The sequence below is a fragment of the Prinia subflava genome, chromosome 6 (assembly GCF_021018805.1).
Source record: "Prinia subflava isolate CZ2003 ecotype Zambia chromosome 6, Cam_Psub_1.2, whole genome shotgun sequence".
Classification (NCBI taxonomy): Eukaryota; Metazoa; Chordata; class Aves; order Passeriformes; family Cisticolidae; genus Prinia; species Prinia subflava.
In genome coordinates, this window is record NC_086252.1 from 27,376,392 (window position 1) to 27,398,671 (window position 22,280).

Consider the following 22,280-nt stretch of genomic DNA (forward strand, 5'->3'; position numbering starts at 1 on the left):
ACCCAAAAGTTTTCATCTGTTCCTTGAGGGCTACTGAGAATTCTGATATTTTCTCCATCTGTTTCTCAAAATTTCCCTTGTGAGCACTCAGCATGTTTCCCTGTTCCTTCCAGATGACCCTCCCTTGCTGTTCCCACTGGGTGTCATAAACTCCATGACTCCTTCCAAGAAACGTTAAGGTGAGTCGCATTTTATTTATTGTGCTGAGTAATGCCATTAACACATTCCAAATTGATCCATCAAAGAAATCAGCCTGATGAGCCTGCACGCTGAGCAACTTCAGGTCAAATATTTAGGTGGGGCACTACCTCTCACCTGAGCACTCTATGAAGTTGTTATTGAAGTGTATCACCCAAAATACCCCTTTGGACTCGGCTGGAGTTCCTGGTCTGTTCCATGAAGTCAACCAGCTGCTCCTTTTAGACTACCTCTCTGAAATGTGAGCACAGGACAGGGAAATTGTTGTCCCACAGGATCATTCATCTGGAAGAGACATTATTAATAAAAGGTGATAGACTTCCCATTGATTTGTGATGAAGGGATGTCCATTTTATGGGTGGGTTGTTTTCTCATGTTTTGAACCCAGTGCTGGGCCCCTGAGCACAGCCTGGCAAAGGCTGAATCTTGCTTTAGGGGAAGTGCACAATGTTGACACTTCCAATGGCTGCAACGAATGCAATCTCTTTGTCTGAGGGATACCAAAGAAGTAAAAAATCCCGGAATCAGATAATTTCTTGTGATGTATTAGAAATATGAAATCTGCCATGTGGAGCTTCTCTTAAATTGCTTATTTGTCCTCAAGCTGTCTGTGACGGACAAGAGACAGATATTTGTTCTCTAAAAACCCAAAGAGGTTAATTTAATAAAAAGTTATCCTAAACCTGTTTCTCCTAACATATTTTGCTAAGTGACTTTACTGAAACACTGTTGTTCCGCCTGATCCTGTTCTCTTTCAGCCGTGCATCCACCTTGGTCTTAACATACCACAATGTTTCATGATCCACCCTTTGGGAGAGGGGGGAGCAACCCGAACAGGAATCTCAGCCTCAGGAGCGCTGGGCAAGCTGGAAGCCTGGCACACGGGGGAGAATGGGAAGAACAAGTCCACAGAATGACAGTGTTCCTGGTTACCAGGGAAACAATTCTAAATTGGATCTTTTTTTTCAATCAGAATATTTGTTTTCATTTGAAATATTTTGATAAGGGGTTTAGTTTTTTATTTAAAACTAATAATTTTCACAGGAATGTCTGGTTTTAAATTCTTACCTTTTTAGAAAATCAGTATTTATAACATACAGATTTCATTTAGAAAAAATATGGTGAGCTAAGTCATTGTCATATTTTCATAAACACCTTGTACACAACTCCATAAAAATACAGAGATCATTGATGCAGCCGGAGGGACTTAGAGGGGTCCATTGGTACAGAACAGGATCAACCAAACCTGAATTTCCCCCACCAGGTATTTGTTTAACATGCTTGCAGGGAAGCTCCCATTGTGGAGATTCCTCAGTCATCTTAGGCTTCCCTACCCCCACAGTCAGTAAGTGTTTTCCGATATCAATCTAATCTTTGTCACAATTTTAGAGCGGTTAAACACAAATGTTGACTTCAGTCTGCAAAGCAATCTTTTGCATGTTTGCAGACCATTATGTATCCTCTGCCTCTTCCAAATACAGTAATGTCAACATTACTTTCTTGGTCAGAGGTCTATAAATCCATGACCTTTCATGCTTGTTCTCTTCATGCCCTGTATCTTTCTGGAAGTGTCATGCCCACAGCTCACATCAATGGTTTTATCCCAGCATGCACATTTCTGATTGCAGAAAGGATCCTACTTTTTAAGCAATATCTGCATCTTTTCCTTTGAGCTGAACAGATATCTCACTATATCCAAAACTGTGTGTTTAAACATATTTTACCCTTCATGCCTATATAACAACAATATTTTGACAATGTAATTCGTCAGTAGCATCCTCCTGTTAAGAGCTATCATCTATAATCTGAAGAAGTGATACAAATCTTAAGTACTCATAACCCTCTTGACTTGTTCATCGAAGATGATCTTACGTAGCCTTCACACCTGCCATTTCTCTGGCATTTTCCTCCACAGTATCCATTTGATGCTCATTAGGTTTTCAAGTTATTTTCCCAGCTTTTTAACTATGTGTGCAATCTTGTATTCTAAATAGGGTTGTTTATGCCCCATGTGTTTCAGTGAGTATTTTGGTAACAGTACACAAGCAGGCGATATATTTGTCCTACACATCTTTGTCCCAGCATTCTGCAGTTCCTTCCCACTCGTGCCTGAAAATTGGATTACACTGTTTTTTTTCCTTCATCTCATCATTGTTGTTGTATTTTTTTTACCCTCTAGCATTTTTAGAACGTAACATATTTTCATGTAAGTAGTGTTAATTATGTAACAGTAATTTATCTCAGATAAGATCTTTTATTTTTGTTTCAATTTGGCAATTAGAATGCAGAAAATTTCAGGCTTTGAACCCTGCCTTTTATGTCAAGTTGTCTGCCCACAACTGATGAGTATAAGTATCTTATTTGCTTCAGAAAAGGAAGTGAAAAAAGTACCATCTGCAAATTTATTGGGAATTTAAATATCTTGGAGGTATGACTGAAGAAATAGATCATGGAGCAGTCAAAGGGTTGTTCTGTAATAGTGACCACAGATTAATTCAGCATCCTAAGAACCATTATCAAAGGGCATCAAGAATAAATGTAGATATTGCTTCAGACACGTGAGATTAAAGCAACTGGCCAGTGTCTGATGCACAGAGAACTGCATGGGAGGGAACCTAAATGAACCTTTTCTGCTCAGGCATCACAAATTACTGGGGTTCTTTGAAGAGGTCAGCATGTGGATAAGGGAGAGCCAATACATACAGGCTCCCTGGATGTCTAAAAACTATTCATAATGCGTTTGTGGGAACTGAATAATGGCTGGAGAAGAGGAAGGACTGTTGCATGAATTAAAATAGCTTAAAATGTGTAAAATAGCAGAGTAAATGGCAACTCTCAAAGTGAACTGCTACAGGGATATGTAGAAATGTGAATGGCAAGTCTCACAGTTGAATACTACACAGATCTGTTTTAACCTCTGATCTTATTCCTGTGTTCTAATTTAGTCCATGCACCACGTGCTCGATCCAGGACTCTTGACCAAATGGTAAGTCTTACCTCATATGTCCTAAATACGTTGCTTCCACATTAACTTCTCCTTTAATGTGACCTCATGGAGATAGTGTTTGTTAGGGAGCCAAAACCAAGTCAGTGCTCTACTACTTCATTAGGAAGTTCAAGTTCTAACTTCAGTATCAATTACAGCAGACAATTTAGTGCTGGGTACACAGACAAATTTGATCCAATATTCCCTGGCTGCCTTCCTGCAAATCTGGATGTTGATATGTCATCTTTAGGACATGGATTTTGTATTATCCTTAGGAGATCTCACTGTGGTGGTACAGAGCAAGCACACTAGGTTTCCCAGTAATGCTAGTATGATCTGTAGTGCTCTGCTTTATTCTTTTAATCTTATGGAAAGAATCTCTAGATATTCATCTATTTCTCACCATCCCTCAGAATACCTTAGTGACAGAATTATCCCAATCACAGACCCTGATTCAGGAATTCTTTCCATGTTTGTAGAACACTGTAAGTCCCGTGTTCTCTATGAACTGCCATGGCACTGCTGTGCTGTGGAGGATGTTACTCACTGCACTGTATCTATTGCTGGCAGATTTGACTGTCCTCATCAAACCAATCAGCTGACAAATAGAATGTATTGCCTTGAACGTCAGAGTAGATTTTTCTAACTAGGTCTAGCTACTGAGCATATGCAGGAGCCAGAATAGCAATTGCCTGCCTTTATTTCATCCTCCTCCTCTGACAAAGCTAAACTAGCTGATGCTCCCTACCCAGCATGATCTTTAAGGCCTTTTAGCATCTTCCATTCAAACAACTCTAACTGTCATAAAGAGAAATTTCAGCTTCTTCAAGCCTGCTGGCCGGGGATGGTGGAGAGGAATTACCCGGGGTGGCAAGACCCTTGCACATATATGACTCAATAGATATTGTGCATTACCAAGAAATATAACCTCTAGATATCTTCAAATGTGTGCCTTTCTGACCTTGAACACCACAGAACAGCATTCTCATGACACTCTAGGCTGTACATCTAGAAAGGAGTATAACTTTGTCAGTGTCCACTAAAGCAGAATCTTTTGAACTGTTACTTTGAAATGCCAGCATTACTGGCTCTCTGCCTAATGACACAGAGCTCTGATGTCCATCACTCCTACACCCAGGCAGTGGCAGATCTAGCTCAGCAGAGCAAAGTTTTGGGTTGGGACCTGAGTGTTTCAGAGAGGGAACACTTCCCAGGGATACATAGTGCTGAGTGACATGAAAACACCTTAGTGCAGTGAGTAATGCATCCATTTGGTGTGTTTTCTTCACATGGCCAGGCTTAAATCAGTCACCAGATTTGGGCTGAACGAAGAGTATTTCTACAGCAGGTACCAACACCTGTCTCTGCTTCCTGCAGTTTTGTCCTTTTCTGCAGCATGTTGCACGGTCCATTTCCCAAGGACTGTATGTTCCAAATCTTCTCCACTGTATCCACCTATATTAAGTGGCCAAATAACAGTTATCAGCATTACCAATCTGAGATCACCCACGCAGTTTCACCTACAAATGCCCGTGAGTCACAGTGAACCACCCCCCACCCCCAACAGGCTCTGTCATTAATTTATCCTGTATATGTCATTTTGCATGGTCCAGTCTTGAAGTTTTAGATCTTCGATGAGAAAGTTTAAATTGGGTTTTGAGAGCTGGTTTGTGATTAGAGATGTCTGGGGCTGGGGGGAAGGTAAAGGAGAAACGTATTTATTTCCTTACTCGCCTTTCATATACTGGGGCAGGGACTGTAGAAACCTGGTCCTGATGACCCAGCTACAATGTTCCAATTCACTTTTTCCTCTCTCTTGAAGGACTGTAGCTCTTCAGCAAAAGGTAAATAACCCTTTTTCCTCTGACCCAGAAATACTTACATGAGTCATGATGTTCTAAATGTGCCCGTTGGTGTAAAACTACATGCTGATGTGAAATCCTTCTTTGGCTTTCAAGGTTGTTTCAGAACAAATTGGATTATATTTCCTCACAAATGTTTTACTTTATTGTCCTTAGAACTGGGGATGAAGGGACCTATATGTGACTTTATTAACACAGAGCAAATATTTGACTGTTTACTTCCAGTCTTGTAACTTCATCCTGATGAGAAAAGGAAGGGGAGATGAGGAAAGGAGACTGCAGAGATTTAAGCAATTCTGACAAGGACAGGAAATAAATCAGTGCTTCTAGAGAATCTGTCTCCTAAATTTCTCTGTAGTGCCTACTGGACCATCTGTAATCCCCACAGAGCAGGATCTTCAGAACTATTGGAGAGGCCACAGAGACTTGAAGTCTTTTATAATTTGTCTTCCCGAGCCAAAGAGATTCCCCTCAAGTACCTACATGTTATTCAGAACAAGGTTATTCTGACTTGGTTAAGCAAAGGGAACTCACCTTCTAATGAACTCAGGTGGACACAGCACCATAGCTAAAACTTATCTTAAAACTTCAAGTTCCTTGAAACAAACTCCTTGGTGAGTGCAATTAGAATAGGAGAGAGGGGGGTAGACCAAACTGAACAATTGCTGGGAATATGAAAATTATATAGGGCCAATAATGTGTTTATCATAAAGAAGAGCTGGCTAAAAGCTGTAGGAGGACAGTGACAGCTTGCCTGGTTTTCTTGTGGATTTTTTATGACTATTTTAAAGTTTCAGAAAAATTATCTGTTCTACAGAAATAATGCTTAGATGTACTTTAAAATATATGGTAGCAAGCATAGTCTCTTGCAGCTCTGGAGGTGTTGCTCTTTCTGTCTCTGGAGAAACTGTGACCCTGCAGGTCTCAGGTGAAACCCCTCTGTAAGTACAAACAGTCTGCCCCATGTGGGCTTAACAGAATTGGGAGATGCTTAGCTAGTTTTGGCAGCCTAGATCTGAACCTTGAGTGACTTACAGGAGGGGAGGAAGGGAGTAAAGACACCAAATGGCTCTGTCAGAATTATTCAGGAGGTATTTAAGGCAGTGCCATGGACTCTATTGCTTTGTGTTCCATGTTTGTAAGCAAAACCATGGAAGACAAGGGCCCCTCATCCTGCTGCAGATCTAAACTGGAGTTCTGAGTACAGGTAAGCAAAGGCAATCCTCAGTGCACCAAGATATTAGGACAAAAAAATAACTGGATCTTGACAGACCTCAGAAATTGCAGGCAACCATGTTAACATACATGAAGGTTTTAAAGGTTTTAAAGGTGCTTCTTTCTCCTGTATGAAAATCCACATCACAAGTCATAAAATACTGTCAGAAACTTAAGAGCAATAGCAAAGGGTGTGAAACAAACTATAATATGTTTCTGGATAAGATCAAGAAAGAGACAATTCTGCAAATGTCCAAGGGCCCTGTGATAGCCAGAAATCTCCATTGGAGAAAACTCACCAATGGCTCCTGGGAAGCAGATTGTGGTCCACAGTACAGACAGGGAGAGGAACCAGCAGCAACCCTCCCAAAGAAGTTCCCTCCGCATTCAAATATGATTGTCAGCTTGAAATTTGGGTCTGTGCATGAATACCCTGACTATGAACCAGATTTAGCAGTTGGGAAGAGAGCAATACAGGATGTTAATGATCTACTACAGGCATGAGGCAGAAATGAAGAGATCCTGCTTCCTAATTCTTGTGCTGATTTTATAGAATGGTGAAGTGAAGAAGGAAAGAGAAAAACTGATCACAGAAAGCCTTGAAGTGTGGTTACACCTGAAGGTGCAGGGATCTAGGTTTTGCTATGGAAAAATGATCATTAGAAAAGATGTTTTTGAGCCAAGATCAAACAGAAGGGTTGTAAGCAGCAAGTGCAGTGTGAATTTTTTTTTCTTATAACTGTTTTTGTGCATACTGTAACTGCTGTACATTGGTGCCATCTACTGCCTGGCCTGGGGCTGTCCCTGCCTGGATCTCTGAGGGCGTCACCAGAGGTAGGTGTAGCAAAAATGCAACAAAGGTAGGAAAAGCTTTACTCTGTTGATGCTCTGACATAACAAGAAAAATCTTAACTACCTGTCCTGATGAAAGCTGCACTGATTTAAAGAGAACAGAGCTGTTAACCAGTGATACAGCTCACTTGCCTTGGAGGTAGGACAGAAACCATGGGTGAGCATCCCTTTGGCCTGAAGGAAACATAAAGGAATCAGCTGGATTCCTTAACTATGTCCATGTACTATGGCACAATAAAAAAATAAGTCTCATCCCATACAGATGCCAACAGCAGGGAGACACTCTGAGACAGGGGAGGAGATCCTGCAGCTTTTGCAATGCTGATGGTATATGGCTGCTTTCCTGGGGTCAAAACAGAGGCTGACGTGGCAACCGTGCCAGGAGACTGGCACTAGAGCACAGCCCCCAGCTCACACCCTGCAGCCACTGTGATTGTCACCATGAGCAGGCTGCTGTGCACTTCTGAAACTCCTCTTTGCATGCCAGGGCTTCTCTGTAGTCCATGTCTCTCTTTTATTGTCATTACCATAACTCACCCATAAAGCTTTCATGGTGATCCATTAAGCTGCTGTTCAGAGTTGCTGTAAAAATAATACATGTAGGGGGTATTTCCATCAGCTGGTCTCAGCTGTACAGCACAGGTCACATCATCACAGCTAACTCAACTGAGGCTGCTCCAGAAAACTTTGTCTGTAGGGAAGTTGGGAGAAGAGGTTTTGGTTGTACATAGGGTTATCCTATCAGGGGACTGAATAATGAAGCAACTCCTCACAAATGGCAGAGATTGGCTCCTTAAGTAACCATAGAAATTGTGAAACCTCTCTTAATCTAGCAAAATTATTCAGACTAAATTTCAGTAATCTGCATGTATCTTGAGTTGACCAATAGGATCCTTATTAAGAGCCTGTTTGCTGGCCCACATTCAGCAGCAGTGGTGTTTTCAGTGAGCAGTGGCATCTGACAAAAAATCCAAAAATTCTGTCAAGGGCAGAGAGGAGCAAAAAGAGAAGTTAAAAGTTTCCAGAACAAAAAGGATCGACCTAAGAGAATGGAAATTCAGCAGGGATTTGTGCCTTGTATCCTCAGAAAATCTTAAAGAGGAATGCTTTGTAAACGTCAAGAACTGCAAATTTAAAGTCTGGAATTAAATGTCTTTATATCACATATTGGTGATGTCATTCACTGTCCAAAGAGGTGTCTGAGAGGATGAGAGCGTATGATTGACAGTCAAATTACTTAGGTGTGCTCTGCAGCATCCAAATCCTCAGGAATTACTCAGACTCGTAACAGTGCTCCCTTGAGGTGGGACAGCCACAGAGATCAGGAGCAGGACCTGGCATCCTTTCCTGCTAGAACAGGAATAGGGTTAATGTTCCTCTCAGTCCAAGGCATTTGTTTTTATTAGCCATCAAACTGAACATTTACAGGGCCCTTAGCACCACTGTGGTTAAGGGTTTCATCAGTACACTGTGCCCTCTTTGTCAGTGTGCGCTCCTCCTTTCACAGGCAACAGCAGCCAAAATCCCAAATCCCAGGTTTGTGACCAGCCACCAAGCCAGGGCCCAGGCAGCAAGAGCACAACCAGCAGCAGCAGAAAAATGCCACCTTCCAATAGACCTGCCCAGAGGAAAAGGGGGAAGAGTACCTGAAGACAGACATGGTGTTTGCCTGATTCACAGTTCAAGGTGAAGTCTCATTTAATGACACAGAAGTCTGTTTACTTTGTGACAGAGATTGTCTCAAATATTTCCAATCTGTGGGTAAATGCTGACTTTTCTAACATGTCATTCTGAAGCCTCGTTTGATCATTATGTTTACAAGGTAATCTCATAACCAAAGACTCTTTTAAGTGCTTATGGAGTGCCTGAGTTCAAAAGGATCTGTCTTAGTTTCCTCTGCTTCAAATGAAAATCAATACCCATCAAAAATATCCCAAATATTCCTATCCAAGGATAAAAACTTCTGTAGGTAAGAATGTCTATATTTGTTATTATGAAAATTATAATTTTAAACCATTCAGATAAAAGGAGGTTCATTCTCTTCTTTAGAAGTTATGGAAAATTACCTTTCTTAATAATTCAGTTTTATACAAACTGAACATGAACTCTTCCTGAGAATGTGAGAAAAAAGAACGAACATTTTCTCAGAGCTGCAAATCAGTGGAGACTGCCTTTCAGGAGAAGAAACTTGAGTTTCCCACTGGGAGCTGATCCCACATATGACTTTTAGGAAGACCAGCCATGGCCACCAACAGATGCACCGTCAGAGCCAAACATAAGCCTTCGGGGGAATGTGATCTGACAAGCAGCTGCCACTGCTGAAAACTTTCTTTGTAGACCCTGACATCTGGCTTCCTCAGCTGCCAAGCCTGGCCTCCTCCAAGGTGCCGCAGGAGACACGTCACTGCAGCAGGTAGGAAACTGAGAGGACAAAGATCACAATTTGATGTGACTGGCAAGTAGGAGATGAGCTTGGCTGGATGTAAGGCACTAATTTGCAAGGCCTTTGTGGCACCTTATATTTTCTGCAGGTTTGTTAATGAATTCGCTGGTCTATATGCATAAATTATTTTAGTAGAAGAAGGGAAAAGGGAAGAAAGGAATGAGAAGGGTCACACCAGAATTTTCAGTCTCTGTTTGTATATTCAAAAGATTGATATAATTTGATGTGGCTTCAAACCAGAGCTCCAAATCCCATGCCATGCTACATCAAAAAGGATGTGTACACCAGTATTAAAGGTGTCCGCAGAACAAAATCAGGTGGGACAAATGCATTAGTGGTGAAGGTTGACAAGGTGGTGGTCTCTTGAACCACCCTGAATGCTGTGGACCTGGTGACTGGAGACTCCCCTGAGCTCATGGCAGCATTCTGCTCCATGTCTGGAGCTGAGCCCACTGCCAGTCTGCAGTGGTTTTGTTTGACACACAGACCATGAGCACTTCAGTCCTTTATAAGGCGTGGGTGGGACCAAGCTGAGGCTTTCTCAGATACTGAGTAAGAGGGGCCACTTGAGACCTGAATGGTGAGACAGGGTGAAGGGAAGTTCATGTTGCTACACTAGGTGTGACTGCAGCGTCACAGTGAGAACAAGGTGTTTGTTTTCCCTGGCTTGCCAACTGCTAGCTGTACAGGGAAGGAGGAAAAGACCAAGATGAGTCACTCTTTGAAAGTAGGATTTCTTACTCCTTCCTCTGAAATGTCTATTCCAGTGTGGGAGACAGCCTAGGTCACTGGTTTCAGAGAAGAAACTACTTTGAGTTGAGTCTTGGCACTGTGCACATATCAGTTTTCCAAAAAGGTTTAAATGGTTTTTTGCTTTATGATAATTTTTGCATATAATTGACTGAACAGCTTTGTTCAAAACTTGGCTCCTGCCTAGACCTCAGTGAGGAGGAAAAGTAATTGCCTGAGTTTAAATAGTCCCCTGTTTATAATCCAAACACTGCAGCATGGAACCATTGCATGAGAACTGGGAAGTAAACCTGACTACAAGCCAGCTCCTCACAAATGTGAAACAAATGTCAGCCTTTCATTATCCAAGACAAAACATAAAGCAAACAGCTTCTGAGGTAATTCCCTTTTTAACCCATCTCATTTTGAAGGATAGAGATTTTCCTTGCAATGCAGAGGAGAATATTTACTATAAATACTTTATAATGGTGAAATCATGGAATGGTTGGGAATGGAAAGGGTCTCAAAGATCATCTAGTTTCAAGCCCCATGCCTTGGACAGGGACATCTTCTACTAGACCAGTTTGCTTAGTGCCCCATCCAGTCTGGCCTTGAGCAGTTCCATGGCTGGGGCATCCACAACGTCTCTGGGCAACTTGTGCCAGTGTCTCATGACACTCAGAGTGAAGAATTTCTTCCTTGTATCTAATTTAAACCTGCCCTATTTCAGTTTAATGCCATTGCTCCTTGTCCTACCACTCCATGCCCTTGTAAACCCATCTCTCTCCACCTTTCTTGTAGGCCTCCTTCAGTTACTGGAAGGCTCGTGTAAGGGGTCTTCAGCAAACATATTTTATATCCACTATAGTGAGTTATCACCAGGAATGATGAAAGGTTAAACAGTACCTTTAATACATACCACAAGATGGCAGAGTTGGACTTAGAACAATTACATTTTTTTGTAAACTAATGACTCTGAAACTTCAGACCATAAAAAGTCTTTGTATCCTGTAGAAAAACAAACAAATAAGAGCCATTTATTAAAGAAACATCTTCCCATGGCATGGTATTGCACATCTGTGTAAAACAAATAGTAGCAAACAAACTGATCAGAACTGACTAGACCTGAAGTTGGACAATGAAATGTGGGCTCCCTCCTGAATACTCTGGCCACATTGGAGGGAATTCCCTGGATGATGACATGTAAAGGAACTGAGGAGTGATTTGGTGGTACCTCTTTGTTGTCCAGGGTCAGGCAAAAGCCAGCCAGCAGCAACTGAATGTTAATTCCAAAGATGACAGAAATGCACGTGATGCAAACAGCCAGTGTTACCATTAAACTTCCACATATACATTTACCATACACAAAAAGTTGCTTGCTTCTTGAGAAGTGCTGACCCTTACAGATTGTCTCTCTTAAGCAGCTCCTCCCAAAAATATTGTTATCCTACAGCTCCAGTAGTGTCTCCCATACAAAAAAAGTTGCTTTCTTCAGGCGTATCATGAGAATCAGATTTCCTGTGCTTCAAAATCAGATCAGGGCATCCTGAGATATCAGATTTCCTGTGCTTCCTGTGCTGGTGGTATGATCCTCAGGATGCTAATCACCAACAGAGGGATACAGGATCCTATGGGGAAATTGGTCTCTGTATGCACATCTTAGGACTGCCCAGACTCCATGTGCAGTCTCCTTTAGCTGTGTGAAATGTTGTTGCTGGGTAGCTAGAAGGTGACTTGGGCTGTGCTCAGTTATCACATCGATGGGATACTACATGGTGACTTTAACCAAGTTCTGTCTGGTTCTGATACACATACACAAGAGCACACACACACACAAATAATGTTATACGCATCATATATGGAATAAGCATGTTATATATTCACGTAATACATTTATGGCCAGATTCCCTGTCTTTGGGAGGTTAAAATTCCAACCGAGGGTTGCTTATCCATGGAGAGCCTTGTCTGTGCAACTCCCACTTTTCTGAAATAGGTCGTTCCACTGTTGCCAGGCTTCACAAAGGATTTTTTAGCCATGTCAGTGCCTGGTTAAGGTGTGAATTTCACTTTCCCACTAGGTGGCAGATTGTCATAGTTGAAGTCCTCGTTCTGGTCCATTAATCGAGTATCGTTTACTTGCCACCTTTGTAATTGAACTGTTTCATGTACAAATACATTGGAATAAGAATAGATGTGCTCTTCACCAATTTGTTTAGAATTCAACAAGTTCCTTTACTTATTGATGGCTCTCACCTCAGCTCAGTCTGACATTGCAGTACCTGCACAGCAGGACACATGGTTCCTGAGAAATGGTGGGCATACATCAGATGCACTTGGGATCTCCACAGGACCTACACAGCTCCTCCAGGGCTCTGCAGGAAGGAGTGTGTTGGCCAAACCATTCTCCTACAAATCTAGTATGTGTGTTGTGGCTCTCTGGAATTTCTGGACACAGGGCATCTGAAAAACCCAGCACTATGACACAAAACAATTTTGTTCCTCTGAATGCTAAAGGAATTGAATATGCTTTCTAAGAGTTAGAAAGCTCTCCTGATTCCATATTCCAGAATTTTTCAATGCCCTTTTTCCTTGCAAGTGATGAGCTCCTTTCATTTGGGCAGATCTAGGACTTCAAAAAGTCCCAGCAATAAAATCTGCAGTCCTGATGCCCCTGTGCTTGCATAAGAATATCCAGGTTCCAGTTCTGGCTTCAAAATCCAAAGCAAACTCTTCTGTAACTGCCAGATATTTCTTGTTTCACTCAAACCCATAAATTGCAACAGACCCCTGGAAATATAACCTTGACTCACAGGAGACTTCATCTAGGTGCAGATTTTCTCCCCTGGAACTCGTTATTTATAACCTTAAGAAATTCTACTGGAGCCTGTGATATTGTCATTCACTGGGTTTGAGGGATTTTTTCCTGCTTTGCTTTGGTGCAACATCGATCCCAGTTGGTCCTGGTGACTCCTCCCTTGGCCATGACTAAGTTTGCTATAGTGCTCCCCTGGCTCTGCAGTCTGTGCTGGGGAAGGAGATGAGCTGTTCAAGGATCAAGGTCTCTCCGGCTAAAACTACAGCTCAGATTTTCCCAACAGAGTTGGGGATTTAATGTCAATTAGCCACATACAGGCACTGGCACCTGAAATTTCACTTCTGAAGGAACATGTGTGAGCTTTGCATACAAAGGCAAATAACAAATTACACTTCTGGATGTGTTAACTTTGTCATGTGCTGTTGCTTCAGCAGAGGGGCCTTTTAACAGCCCCAGAGAGGTGTGATGTACTCACACCTATCTGTATCTGTTTTCCTTACTCTAGTGCAAGTCTTTCAAACTTTCATTTGAGAGGATCAATGTTTCCTAATAGGTTTTCAAGGGCATGGAGCAATCTCTCACTTTGCTGTGACCTAAGTAAGGACCTTGGCATCTCACAGAGTTGACTGGAGCCTGTTACAGCTGGCCTGACCTGTTGTACTGTATGTATCAGACACATAAAAGTCACACAATCTCTTTTTGGAGGAGGAATGATGCCCCAAACTGGCTATGTCCTGGAAGGTGGTGATCTCACTTCTTCACACATCTAATTTGATTTACTCCTGTTGTGGTGGATTAGCACTGACTGGACACAATAATCCGGGCACTTCTGGTGCCCCATGCTGCTGGGAGCTTCCTTGCCCTTGTTACATGGTAATCTTTTCCATGCATTTTGCAGATGTCAAATTGCCAAAGCAATTCCCTGGGTTTGTTTGTTCTTTCCCTGCCCCTGGATCCTACTAGTTTTTCAGTGTAAAAGGTGGATTTGCAGATCCATCTCTGGGGGAGGGTTTGGCTCTGCAGAGAGCTGTACAAGTCCAGCAAATACAGCCGTGTGGAAATTCTTCATTTCCCACAGATGTAGCCCTTCCTTCGGGCTCCCAGCCTGCTTCGAGCCGATTCCCGTTTGTGTCCGTCTGCAATTTGCTGCAAGTCTTTTGTTGCTGAGTATTTTTTGACGGCATACAAACAGAAGGTCCCTAGAAACTATCTGAATTGATCTAATGGAAATCTGAAGACTGTGGCAATGAAAAGCCCAGTTATATGGCAGTGACAGGTTTTCTGTGCATAAAAAGCTTGTGACTAAAAGTCCAATACTTTGTAGACTGCAGAAGTGGGAGCTTTATATCATTTCCAGCTCACTAATAGTGTTGCCAACTCTCATGATTTTATCATGAGTCTCATGATATTCTTCTTAAAAGCTTAGTTTCTGAAGTCAGGCAATTACATGAGAATCTTTCTCTCTCTCTCTTTTTTTAACATTCTTTTCTTAGCAGCAAGTTTCTAGCCATGATGCTTCCAAGGGAAAAAAAAAGGAGGAAAGAAGAAGAAGAAAAAAAACAACACAGAGAAAACTTTAAAAGATGAGGAAGGTTTGTCCTGAAGACTCAAAAACACCAAGCATACAAACCAAAAGAGGTACATAGATATTACTGTTTGCTTGTTTCTTTTTAATCTTGTGGGCTTTTTTAAAGCCAGCCTTATGTCCAACTTATGATTTTTGAATGCCTGGGATTGGCAACTCTATTTTGACAGACCTAATGCGTATGTGTAGCACTGGAAGTCCTGTTATGGTATTTATTTTTAGAAAAGCTATTTTAGCTCATTTGGCACATTCTTTATAGCTTCATCTACCTCGTGTAGTTAGACTCATGGGGCCAGATCCTTTGCTGGAGCAAATTAGAGCAAGACCTGTGATTTAAACCATCTGGAGATCTAGCTCATGGTGCAGTCATCTGGCTTTACTGGCAAAGGGATACAAAATATAGTCCCAATAATATTTTTAAAAACTCCATAAACTGTGCCTAAAATAGTCTTCCGTCGCTCTGGAGCAGATGTGGTATATACAGAGAACACAGGGTAGAAAGCTTCAGAGGATTTTCTTGCTGCTTGTGTGAGTGCATCCCCATGGCTCACTCCATCAGATCTGCCTGTCATGGGTTTTGTACTCTCCCCATGCACTGCACTACAACTGAGCTGCTGCTTAAGCATGTCTGCACTGGGTGCTGTAAAATCATCTTCACAAATGTGATGTCCATACAGGGAGATACCTACTGTGCTTCCTTCTCTTCATAACCTTTTACCCATTGCAGTGGAACCATGTAGCTTAGCATGATTGAAGGAGCCCCTCAGAGAGTAGCTCACATAGAAATTTCTTTGTACTGCGCTCCCAAAACCCTCTGAGGTCAGACAAGGTCAGTGCCGCTCCAGAGTTGGATACCTCAAGGACCACAGCGGAGCTGCAGGAAGTGGTCTTGGTGACTCAGCTGATGGCAATGCTCCTGCTGGGTCAGCACTGAGACGATGCCCAGCATGATGTGAGAAAGCAATGTTTGCTTGGACATCCTTCAGATAAAGTACAAGGTGGGGTCTCTGGCCATTTGTTTTCAATAGATCTTACAATCCGTTTTGTATGACCAAAAATTGGCACATTCTTTCAGGAGACTTAAGTAGTCAAAGAAATGTGATAGCGAATTCAAATCTAGGAAAATGGGTTTTAAAAAAAAGATTTACAACTCCTTTCCATCTCTTTCCCCAGATGTTCTATAGTAAAAGTCCCCACAGCACCCTGCAGACCTCCTGAATGTCACTAAACCCTTCCCCTTTGCTGGCAGCACTTCACGAGGCTGAGCTCCCCTTGCTCAGCTGTTACCAGTGTTGACTGGAGTTGTTTAAAGCTGCTCTTCTGCTTCAGTTTCTGTGACTGTGTGGCTGGCACTGCACTAGAAGCGTGTGAGCCCCTCTCCTGCTATTCAGTGATTCCAGTGATGATCACTGAGAAAATGAAACATCAGTGCTCAGAGAGTCTGCTGTACCTTCTGCTCGCTGTCCCAGGTGCTTTGTGGAAGCTGACTGTGCACAGGAGCTCCTTTCAAAGGTATTGGTGGGAAGGAGACCACAGTAGCAGCTCAGTTGCAAATTGTGCAATCCCTGAACCACACTTGTGGCTGGAGCTCTTTGCTCCCAGCAAAGCATTGGATCTAGGATGGCCCATTTCCTCAGGGGCTGTGCCCATGCAAGGCCCAGGGCTCACTGTGGTCTTCTGAACTGCTGGGTTCGTTTATTGTGGGCTTTCTCATGGTTCTGCTTGCGTCACTCCTGCATTGAGTTACTCTCCTACAATACAGTTTGAGCTTTCCACCTTTGGACTACAGGGTGTGCACTGTCTCAGGTTACATCATCTCCAGCCTTGTTCTGTGTTTGCTTTGCATTTTCTCTGGACTCATCCAGAACCTGATTAAATAACTTTGTCCTGGGCAGTTTAGAACTCTTTAGAAAAGCTGGAGAAAAAGGGCATTGGCTAGAGAGCATTTGGAAAGGAGCTGAGGTGAGCTGTGCCTAACACCCGTGGGAGAGTGAGGAACCTAACCCAGGCTGGTGGAAAGTGCTCCACTGTAACATTTTGTAGATTCCTCCTCTTTTTGTTGTGGTCTTCCAAAGTGTTGCACAGTTCAGACAGCAGCTGTGATGTTCTGTGAAAGTTAAGGGCAAGGACAATTCTTCAGGGTGTACCTGATTACTTTTACCATGATTTATTCTTCTGTGGTCAGAAGGGGAAAATGTAATTTAGTGGTGTAAGAAAATGTTGACTGGACCATGCATGTTCTTCAGAACACTGCAGTTTTCAGACAGTTTGGGGAGACTGTGTTGAGAGAAGTCTCAGGATCTAACAAGCTGTTGGGCTGCACCAGGATCCCATGAGTTACCACCCTACTGTTGCTTAGGGGTGCTGCAACCAAATGACAGAAGGACATTTAACGGTATTCTTTCTGATATTTGGAATATATTCATAAATTGGGACTACTGGGCTGTTTTAGAGGATCTCTGAAGAGAGAACTGTTGTTCTTTGCACTGATTAGAATCTGCATGGTCAGTATGGACGTGTTCATGCCACAAGCTCCTGGCTGAGGGAAGCTCCGCTCTCCTCGGGGCTGCCTGGGTGAGTCATTCTCACCGTGTTACATTTAGCATTTGAGTTATGTCATATCAGCTCTGCCAGCTGGAATTGAGAAATTTGCAGTGATACCAGAAGATTAATTGTCCTATTAAGAGGTCATATTATCAAAAGAAATGGATTTAAAGAAGTAGATTTACCCCACATTTTTATATCAACATGATACGATGGGGTTTTTTTCCTCCACGTTTTGTGCCAAATAATTATTTGATTGCTGATCCTGAGGAAATCAAAGATTATAAACTACACATTAGTAGCATAACCTCTCTTCTTGTGTGTAAAATTGCAACTAGTATATTTTCTAGGATTTGTTCCCTCCAAATTTTGGAAGTCTTTAGGGGCGGAATTTATTTTGCCTTGACTTGTTTATTAGTAGAAATATTGTAATTTTCATTCTGTTTTGGAAAACTTTATTTGAATCCATACATCAGAAACAATGGATTTAAATGAATGGATAGTTAAGAGGTGGTAGAAATTAATTTCAGAATTTTGGTGAAAGTTTATATGGTCCTTGATGGCCACCTTTTGCTGGAACCATTATTCTGTAAATATATTAACAGATCTAAATTGTCTTGGATAATTAAATAGCTACTGCATTTAAGAGAAAGACATTAACACTGTAGTGTGATTGCAGTGTATAGAAGTTGCATGTTTACCCTGGATATGGTTATGTGACCTAGTGTAGATATTGCATTCCAGTGAGGACTTTATCCCATCTGCTTAGCCCATGAGACATGCACAGCTCCCCTCCTGTGTGTAAAGCCAGAGGGATCTAGGCTGTTTTGGAAATGTTGGGATGTTTCTGGAAGAAAGAAATCATATTAGTATTACAGAGTTCCCTTTCTGTGCATATAACCCTAAAAACCAGTAAAAGAGAGAGAGGAGCTTTAATTCTGTGGAAAGGTTTGATGCTGTGTGCGTTTCAATGGAAATAACTTTTGTCTCTGTGGATGTGTAGCTTTATAGCATCAGTCCCCTAAGAATATGTAAAATGTATTCTGATGGTAAACTACTTCTTGTGTAGTCAATATGCATATTTATTGGTAAAACATATGCACACTGTCATCTGTCCAATGTTTTACGTGTTACCCGATATAGAATAAAACAACTGCATTAGGCTGCAGTACATTGATAAAAAATATTTATTCTCATCACAGGAAGCTCTGAAGCTCACGAGTGACTGTGGTTCCTAACATCAAGCCCAATTAAATAGGGTATAGAATCTTGCCATGGTGGCAGTTTGGGTTGTGTTCCCTCCATGCAGAGCACAAAGTAACACATTAAGTTCAGCAGCGAATCCAGAGAAAAGGGGCATCCAAGCATTAATCATTCATTGCAATGCTTCATGAAAGAAATCACAGAGAAAACAAAAGCAGGAAACTCAACTATTCTGAGAAGCACTTTGAGATAGCACTAGTTTCAGCTGCCAGGTATTTGCTCTATCAATCAAAATATATTTATTTATCCGTTGAATCACATATTAAAACTCCCGGCTATGCAGAATAAGAAGCAGAAGAAAAATATTGAATGTATACATACAAAAATACTGAAGCCTACACCTTCTGGAAATAATACATAAATGTCATTTGCTGACAGAAAAACAGATTGTTGTAAAAGGAACTCCAGCTATGACCTGACATCAGAATCACAATTTCCTGTGTCACAGGTTAGTGAGAAATTGCTTCTTTACAGCCTAACAATTCAAGGAATAATGACCTAACATTGTTCCACTGTGAATTGAGGCCAAGATATATATTTTTGCAGGTAGCAACAAATAAGAACAAACCTTTCAAAGAACTAGAATACATAAATCCTAAAGCACACCAGAGAATTCACCAGTTTTGACATAAGCAATCTATAAACAATATAACCAATTTGAAATATATTAGGTATGATTGCAAATGTTCCTTGTCTTTTCAGCAAAACTGGGGTGGACCTCTGTGGGCAGTGCATAGGAGGGCTATCATTTAGGGATTCGGGGTACTTTTGATTTCAGATGTTTGTGCACTGATTTATTCAACAAATGTAATGGAAATTCACATTGGCTTGACAGAGTTTTCAGACACCTCCTGCTGTTCAGCCAGCACTTTCATATATCTGTGTCCACATTCTTTGCTCATCACTATAAGATGTTAGTCAAGATTTACAGTAAAGTATGGGTATTTTGGATGCTTGACTTGAGATAACTCACAGACAACTCATTTCTGAAAAAGGCAGGCTTAGCCCTGAAAATCTGAGTACTGAAAAATTGGAGCCCTTTCCAGAACTCTTAGTATTTATACAATTTTGGCTGTTGTTCTTCCTGGAGGTGTTATCTGGAGAAAGGGGCCCTTAGTACACAAGAACTCTGAGATGTCAGTGATGTGGTCATATTCTTATTTCTAATCTTTTTTTCCTTTACAGCCTTCTAAAACTAGGACTATCACAAGAGTTCATGCTTTTGCTGAAATGCCATCCAGCATGGCGGATTTGTAATTCCTCCAAAAGACTTAGAAAAAATGATTTACAAAAGTAAATAAGATGAGATCATTTTGAATGCTTTATATACCCTTAAAGTCAGGGCAAATAAAGCCAACTGAGCTCTGGTAAAGGATTCTTTGTGAGACAGCATTATCTAGTAGCCTGAATTTGGGTCTATGAATTGGGATTTCCTTTCCAGCTGTATCAGGGATTCTTTATCTGGCCCTGGATTAGATAAGCATTAGAGATCTTAATTAATGGTTATACAACTATGAAGTTTAAATGGATTAAGTTTTTTGGCTGGGGGAAAGCACAAACTTTTATTACAGACACTGGCCACAGTAGGTAATGTTTCAGCAGTCAAACATCAGGGCAAATCAGTGCAAATTATTCATCAGTACATATACACTGTGTATATGCAATATGGAATAATGTGTACAATACCAGGTTATACATTTTGTACTGACAAGGATTTCTATTTTTCTGCAAAACCTAACAAATTTTCTCTTCCTGGAATAGAATGAAAAGTCTTCTTGTTAGTTTTCCCTCATGAAATATAAATATAGCTTCCAACAAATCTCATTGACTTTATATCAATGCCTGAGTTTTGCTTTGTGCTCATTGCCAAATCCAGTTGTTTGCAGCTCTTTGTACAATGCCATTTACAGGTATCCCAGTTACTATTCTGTGCATTCCTGTGCCTGCTCTCTTCCCCTCCTCCCTATAAGGAGACAACAGATTTCGAGTAACCCAATCAACCCCGGGCAAGAGAATTGTTATCTGGGCCCTCATCAAATCAAGCCTTTTGCTGGGGACAGCAAAAAGGAAGCCCAGAGAAGCTCTGTAAGGCTGCTGTGCTGCCCTGCTCCCCCCTCAGCCCCCCAGGCAGGCAGAGCCCTGTAGCTCATCTCCTGGCTGGCACAGGGGGCTGCAGTTAGAGGGACAGGGAGAAGAGGAATAAAGAATGAGAAACTGCAAAGGATTATGAGAAAAGACCATCCCTCAGAAGTTGTGCATTTTGCTTTCTCATCTGTGCCAAAGGGCAGCACTTCCACACGGTCACTTGTTTTCCTTTCCCCACGTAAGCACAATGTGCTGCTGCTTTTCTACAACTGGAAACACTGTGAGAGACATAACGTATCCCTGAGCTTTTCATATTAAACTTCCTGTAGTTTGAGCTTGGAGTTGTCAGTCCTAGAGCAAACTGTGCTCCCTTTTTCAGACCTGAGTGAGAAGGGACCTCTCACCATGTGACAATAGGCTGGGTCTGGCAAGAGCAGCCACGAGTGCAGCACTTCTTGACAACCACGCAGACATGATGGGCTCTGTGCACTTTGAAGAAGCTTCTGCCCTTCTGCTGAGACAGGTAAGGATGGTGTGTGTATCCCTAGTCCATTGGGAATGCCCATTCAAATGGTTTGATTATCATTTTACAAGCAGAAATTTCCGTGTATATAGTCATGTGAATAAGGTCTTGTTTTAGCAGGGCATTTCAATTTGAAGTTGAGTAAGATCTTGCATGCTCTCTGAAAAAGTACCACCTTTGCTGATATAGCAAAGTATCACTTTGTGATACTATAGTATCACTTCATAATCACAGAAAACCTGTGGAAGAGTTTATGGTATTAGTTCAATATTCATGATCCAATATAGATTAAACTTGGCAAAAATGGATCCTTCCAATGCAGCAAAAAAACCTCCCAATCCTCCCCCCCTGCAAACCAAACCAAAACCAAACCCAAAGAAAGAAAACCAAAGCACCAACTATCAGGAAATTAGCACTGAAGTTATAATTTGGATATACTTTGGAGAGAGGAAATAAAATAAGGCTTAATCAAAATGTAGAATGAAGGAAGATAGCACCTGCCTTGAGAAACTTAACACTGAAGCTTTAAACAAGAGACAACACATACATGGAGGCAGATAGGAATCAGAGCTGCATATCATCCCCATGAGTATTGTCTCATCGTCTACCCACAGTTACAATTTCCCCCAGGTAACAGAGCAACTTTAGAAAAAGAAAGGAATTTACTGTGCCAAAAAATCTTTCCCATTTTCTTAATAAAATTCTGAGCCAGCACTGCCCATGACATTGTTAATTCATTAAATATCATTGTGATTAATTACATTCAATAGATACGAGGTGCATTCAGGTTCAGTGCAACTTCATTGACCCCAGAGCTGGTACAGCTGTTTAAATCAGGGCAGAACTGGTCATGTACTACTTCCCACTTGGACTTAAACCAGACATCACAAAGATACAAGTTCGTGAAACGTGGTTTTAGGCTTCTATCTCCTAGTGATCATCCCACATGTAATTATTTTCTTCGTTCTAAAAGCGAAGCATATTTAAATAAGATTTTTTTTCCTTGTAGCTTCTATGTGTGAGTATTCTTTGGAATACTCAAATGGGCCTTTTAATTTATCATTATCATTTATGAAGATTTATAGAAATAAATTCTATAGACACGAACAGAACAGAATGGAGCATTCCCCATTGGTTTTTCAACAATTTTCTTTTAAGATGTACTTTAATAAAGAGTTAC